The 6,258-nt window shown below is 43.3% G+C and overlaps 1 pseudogene; it reads left to right on the plus strand.

The window, feature by feature from the left end:
- The first annotated feature begins 4,716 nt into the window (after positions 1-4,716).
- Positions 4,717-5,145, plus strand: LOC130478084 (40S ribosomal protein S12-like; annotated as a pseudogene).
- Positions 5,146-6,258: the final 1,113 nt, after the last annotated feature.

Consider the following 6,258-nt stretch of genomic DNA (forward strand, 5'->3'; position numbering starts at 1 on the left):
CATAGATTGACCCAGAAGGGCTTCCTTAGTTTCCGGATCTCCGCGCAGCATAGCCTGGGTAATGTAGTCTAGAACGCCATTTGCCCTCTTCGACTCTCTGCTGCCGCGCGTTCCTTGCGGCCGTTCGAGGCAGTGCTCTCCTTGGGTTAGCGAAGATTAGGGTTTAATGCTCCTTCTTTAAATTTGAATGGATTATTATTATTATTTTAAAAAAAATTCTAAACTGTTTATTTTTAAACAGTTTTTTTAAAATCTAAACACAGGGATTTCACATACACTGTTTAAGAAAGGTCACAGTGGGTAGCCGTGTTAGTCTGCCTGCAGTAGTAGAAAAGGGCAAGAGTCCAGTTGCACCTTAAAGACTACCAGAAGTGCTAAATATATTAAAACGGCATAATATTTATGTATTTAATATATTCTCTTATGTATCCCCCACCCCTCTTTCCTTCTGTATCCCACCTATAATTTAAAATCAATAAAAAATATTTATTAAAAAAAAAAAAAAAGACTACCAGAAAATATTTTTGTTAGACTTTAAGGTGCTAGGCTTTGTAATATTAGATTTGTCTTCATCTGGAAAACAAGGGGTTACTCCAAACAGCAAGAAAGGGGAAAACATGGCTACTCAAATATTTATAAAAAATGAAAGAGTAAATTGAAACAAATACTGCTATTGAACTCACGTGGAGCCAGCCTGGTGTTGTGATTAAGAGCGGTGAACTCTAATCTGGAGAACCAGATTAGAGCTGCCCTTTTCTTGCCCTTTTCTACTGTTTTAAGAAAAGGGTTCGAGAAAAATGTCAAGGCAGCCAACAAAAACGTTTAAAACGCAACAAAATAAATCCGCGGCGGCAGCAACAACACAATTTTAATAGACCACCTTCTTTTGGAGAATGAGAGATGCACATACAAATAACAACTGAGTTTAGCAAAAAAAATAATAATTACAAAACAATCTAAACGTGCTTGACGAAGGATACGCCTTGCCAGTAGGTTTGTCACTTTCCTGCGTTTACATTTTCGTGTGTTCACACACATCAGAGGAAATATATTATGCAAACACCTTGCTCTGATAGGTCTCGAGCCACTATTGGGGAGGCCTCTGCTGCTCTTTTTCTGGGCTCACAAATGAGACAGCTTCACTTTAATAACAACACCTATTGAAGCTTACATATCTTCTAGTCAAATCTCCGCCTTCTAGGAGATGAAGGTTCCAGCAGAGAAGAATAGACTGGGTCTTTCATTTATTTACATATCTGGAATTGAAATAAACACCTAACTAACAGCAGCCTCAGCCATTTTCCTCTCTCCCTTACCTGCTAGAGTATCCTATTGAACGTCTGTAGTAGTTGCTCTAGTACAGAGATGTACAAGGTAGGGTTGCCAGGTCCCTCTTCGCAATGGGAAGGATGTTTTGGGGGCGGAGCCTGAGGAGGGCGGGGTTTGGGGAGAGGAGGGACTTCAATGCCATAGAATCCAATTGCCAAAGTGGCCATTTTCTCCAGGTGAACTGATCTCTGTCGGCTGGAGATTAGTTGTAATAGTAGGAGATCTCAAGCTGGTACTTGGAGGTTGGCATCCCTGTTGCCAACTTCTGATGGACATTACCTGGAATTTTGGGGGGTGGCATCTGGGGAGTGTGGGGTTTGGGGAGGGGAGGGACCTCAGCAGAGTATAATGCCCTAGAGTCTATCCTCCAAAGCAGCCCTTTTCTCCAGGGAGATTGATCTCTGTACACTGAAGATCAGTTGTAATTCTGGGATATCTTGAGGCCCCACCTGGATAGGGGTGACAACCTCCAGGTACTAGCTGGAGATCTCCTGCTATTACAACTGATCTCCAGCTGACAGAGAACAGTTCACCTGGAGAAAATGGCCGCTTTGGCAATTGGACTCTATGGCATTGAAGTCCCTCCCTTCCCCAAACCCCGCCCTCCTCAGGCTCCGCCCCAAAAACCTCCCACCAGTGGCTAAGAGGGACCTGGCAACCCTACACCTGGAGGTTGGCAACCCTATGCACAAGGCTTGCTACTTGCCCAATAATTCCTAGATTCTGCGCTGCACAACTGTTAGCAGTGTCACCCATAACCCTCTGAGCTGTTGCCTCAGAATACACCCCGTTATGATGAGGCTGTAAAATGACCATCGCCTTTCCCATGTCCTATTGCAACCCCCAAGTGGAAGGCAAAGGCAAAGGTGAGGGAGAAATGGCTATGGTTGCTGTATAAATAAAGGAACCACGTATAGAAAAAACATAGGCTCCTGTGAGCCCAAACAGGGGAAGGTGCCCATTGTATCTCTGCATGAGTCACTGCTCTGGTTTAGCTTCTTTCCAACTGACTTTCTGTTAGGAGTGGAGAATTCTGTCATATCTCTGCAATGGGTGTGACGGGCCTGATTTCACATGAAAACCCATCCTGAACACGCTGGTTGGTATGGGCTCAGTTGTTAGAAGTCTGAGAAACATGTTCCCTTCCAGAACTCTTAGGCCTGATGACTATTAGGGTTGCCAGCTCCAGGTTGGGAAATCCATGGAGATTTGGGGAGTGCAGGGTTTGGGGAGGAGAAGGACCTCAGTGGGGTATAACGCCAAAGAATCCACCCTCTAAAGCAGCCATTTTCTCCAGGGGAACTGACCTTTGTTTTCTGGAGATAAGTTGTAATTCTAGGAGATTTCCAGGCCCCACCGGGAGGTTAGCAACCCTACTGCTGAGGCCCTGTGTGACACTGCTGAGAATTTTTTTTTTTTTAAATAAGAGCAAGGAAATAGAGAAGAGCTTGTTTTTTAGCCTTAGAAGTGAGCGTCTTCTGGAGTGAGAGTTATACCCTATTAGGGAATTGGGAAGCTATTTGGCTACATGCCTAAAAGCCACTCCAGCCTCGTACACGCATTTGGATGGCAACCCAGAGTTCACTTTAATTCACAGAAGTGCTTAGGAAAACAATAGAATTTATTAGGCTAGATCCAGGCACGGTTAAATTCATATTCATTTTGTACTTGAGTGGTAACAGCTGCTGGGAGGATTAGCTTTGCTTACGTGTGAGGTAAAGGTAATACTATGTATATATTTATATCATAGATCCCAGTACATAGAGCACATAGCACTTAAGAAGAAACATGCTTTTAAATCATGTAAGTGGATTCAACGCTCTATAGATGCTTGTAGTGACAGGAAATTAGTTTGTAAGAAATGGGTCTGGCACATTATTCACGAGCATGCCTACATGCCCACAAATAAGACCCACATTGAAACTGGGATACTGTAGAGAGAAGCTTTATACGCCAGATTTACTGTTAAGACATTTGGGGAGGATAGAGTACTGAATGGCTTTTAATCTCTGTTCGAATCTAATCAAAAATTGGTTTTCCACAGCTTAAAATCAAGACAAAGAAAGATTTTCTGTGGCTAACCATTGAGGGCTGATTTTCTGGCACTTAAATGCAATCCCTCCAGCATAAACAATAGACAACCATCCACATATGGATCCTGAATATATTTTTTAACAAGCCACTTTATTTTCTGCACAACTGGAAATAGTTGTAACCCAGTGAGAAACCATTAATCATTGCTGCCCTGTCCACAATCAAGAACTTTTGAGATGTCCCTAAATTAGGGTTGCCAGGTCCACCCTGGCCACTGGCAGGAGATACGGATAGGGTTGCCAGCTCCAGGTTGGGAAACTCCTGGAGATTTAGGGGTGGAATCTGGGAAAAACAGGGACCTCAAGTGGGGTACAATGCCATACCATCCGCCCTCCAAAGCATCCATTTTCTCCCAGGGAACTAATCTCTGTAGTCTGGAGACGAGATGTAATGCCTGGAGACTGGCATCCCTACACTAAATTGGGTTGGAGTATAAAGTTATGTATAGGTAAGCTGTAACGTTACAATTCTTTCATGGCATGCCCGTTAACTTTTGGCTAAAATGCAAAATAAAGAAACTGCAATATAGCATTGTAAAGCTACAGTTGTTGCCATATTCATACAATGCACTGATTTGCAATTAGTGGGTTGAAGAAACTTTGAAGGCTCAGAGCTGAATTGCCACAGGAGGTCCAGGAGAAGGACCAAGAGACCCTGGATTCTGCATCAAGGTTGAAACTGGAATGATTATGTTTACATTGTGATGGAGCCATGATGTCGGTGTCAGCCTTGCACAGTGGTCAAAATGTTGGACTAGGATCTAGGATACCCAGGTTCAAATTTCTACTCTGCCATGGAAAAAGAAGAGTTGGTTTTTATATACCAATTTTCTCTACCTTTTAGGAAGAATCAAACTAGCTTACAATCTCCTTCCCTTCCTCTCCTCACAACAGACATCTTGTGAGGTAGGTGAGGCTGAGAGAGCTTGAAGACAACTGTGACTAGTCCAAGGTCACCCAGCTGGCTTCATAAGTCCGCCGCTCATGTGAAGGAGTGGGGAATCAAACCCAGTTCTCCAGCTTAGAGTCCGTTGCTCTTAACCACCACACCAAACTGGCTCTATAAATATCTAAGTGCATAAATTAACTAGAGGAACTGCAGCAAAAGGAGAAGCCTACCCTGCTATGTCTTTCTCCATCAGTTCAATATTGGATTTACTGGCACAATTTGGAACTGTGTGGGATGAGGATTAACCCCAGGTTGAATCAGAAGCTTCTTTGAATGGATTATTATCAATACAGGTGACAACATTTAGAAAGGGCACGCCTTTCCAGTGTCAGTTCGTGGAGGCTGTAAGCAACCCTGGGCAGGAGTGTCACCACCAACCATGGCCGAGGAAGGCATTGCTGTTGGAGGTGTAATGGATGTTAACACCACCCTTCAAGAAGTGCTCACTTATCCATGATGGTTTAGCCCGTGGAATTCGTGAAACTGACAAAGCCTTAGACAAACGCCAAGCCCACCTTTGCATTCTTGCATCCAACTGTGATGAACCCATCTATGTCAAGCTTGTTGAAGCACTTTGTGCCAAACACCAAATCAATCTGATAAAGGTTGATGATGGCAACAAGAAACTGGGTGAGTGGGTAGGTGTCTGCAAGATCAACAGAGAAGGAAAGCCCCGCAAAGTTGTGAGGCTGCAGTTGTGTGGTTGTAAAAGACTATCGCAAAGAATCTCAGGCCAAAGATGTCATCGAAGTGTACTTCAAATGAAAGAAATGAACAAATAAAATACTATGAGCCTGAAAAAAAAACATTTAGAAAGGGCACAATGCAGCTACATTTATGAACGGAAAAATCCTGCTGTATTAATTAGGAGGTCTTTAAGCATACGTGTAAGTATCTCATTGAACAGACGGGACAGAAAAGTGCTAAAGTTCAGCTGGATCATGCACAAAATTCCCAGCTGCTCTTTATGAGGAAAGAGATTGGCCCATATAAACAGACTATATATCCACATTTCATTGCACAGATTGTTGTAAAAAAAGCATTTTGCTCTTTTGTTTCAGTCGTGTACTGGCAGTTTTGTGGGTTTTTCTTTTTCCTGGGGGATAATCTGGCTCGGGTTAGAAGCTGTTTCCACTCATCCAGAACCCTTAGTCTTATCACAACTCTCTTATAAAGAAGGCACAGTGTGCTCAAGTAATAGGGATGGAACTTTAAAAGGTTCCAACCTCACTGAAAAGCCTCTGTTGTTTCTACTTGGTTGCAAAATACTACACGTAATTGTTTGCCATTTCCATATTACTGGCATGGAAACCAGAGCCGATTTTGTCACTCTAGGAAACTCTATGAATTGCTTAAATTGATAGGATTGGACTTGACTAGCTTTTGGAAACACTGTTTGGTGATAGCGTAATCAGTAGGGTTGCCTGGTCCCTCTTTGTTACCGGCGGGAGGTTTTTCGGGTGGAGCCTGAGGAAGGCGGGGTTTGGTTAGGGGAGGGGCTGCAATGCCATAGACTCCAATTGCCAAAGCGACCATTTTCTCCAAGTGACCTGATCTCTATCAGCTGGAGATCAGTTGTAATAGTAGATCTCCAGCCAGTACCTGGAGATTGGCAACCCTAGTAATCAGCTAATAGTTGATACGGGAATCACTGTTCAAGTGATCAAGGTTCCAAATACAGATTCATTGTTGAGGAAACTCAAACTCTTCATGTAAAATCTGGATTGCCAACCTCCAGGTGAGACCTGGAGATCTTCCAGAATTACAATTGATCTCCACATTACAGAGATCAGTTTCCCTGGGGAAAATGGCTGCTCTAGAGGATGACCTATATAGCATTATACCCTACTGAGGTACCTTCTTTCCTCAAGCCATACACTCCCCAGG

This window comes from Euleptes europaea, chromosome 5 (genome assembly GCF_029931775.1).
Source record: "Euleptes europaea isolate rEulEur1 chromosome 5, rEulEur1.hap1, whole genome shotgun sequence".
In the NCBI taxonomy this organism is placed as follows: Eukaryota; Metazoa; Chordata; class Lepidosauria; order Squamata; family Sphaerodactylidae; genus Euleptes; species Euleptes europaea.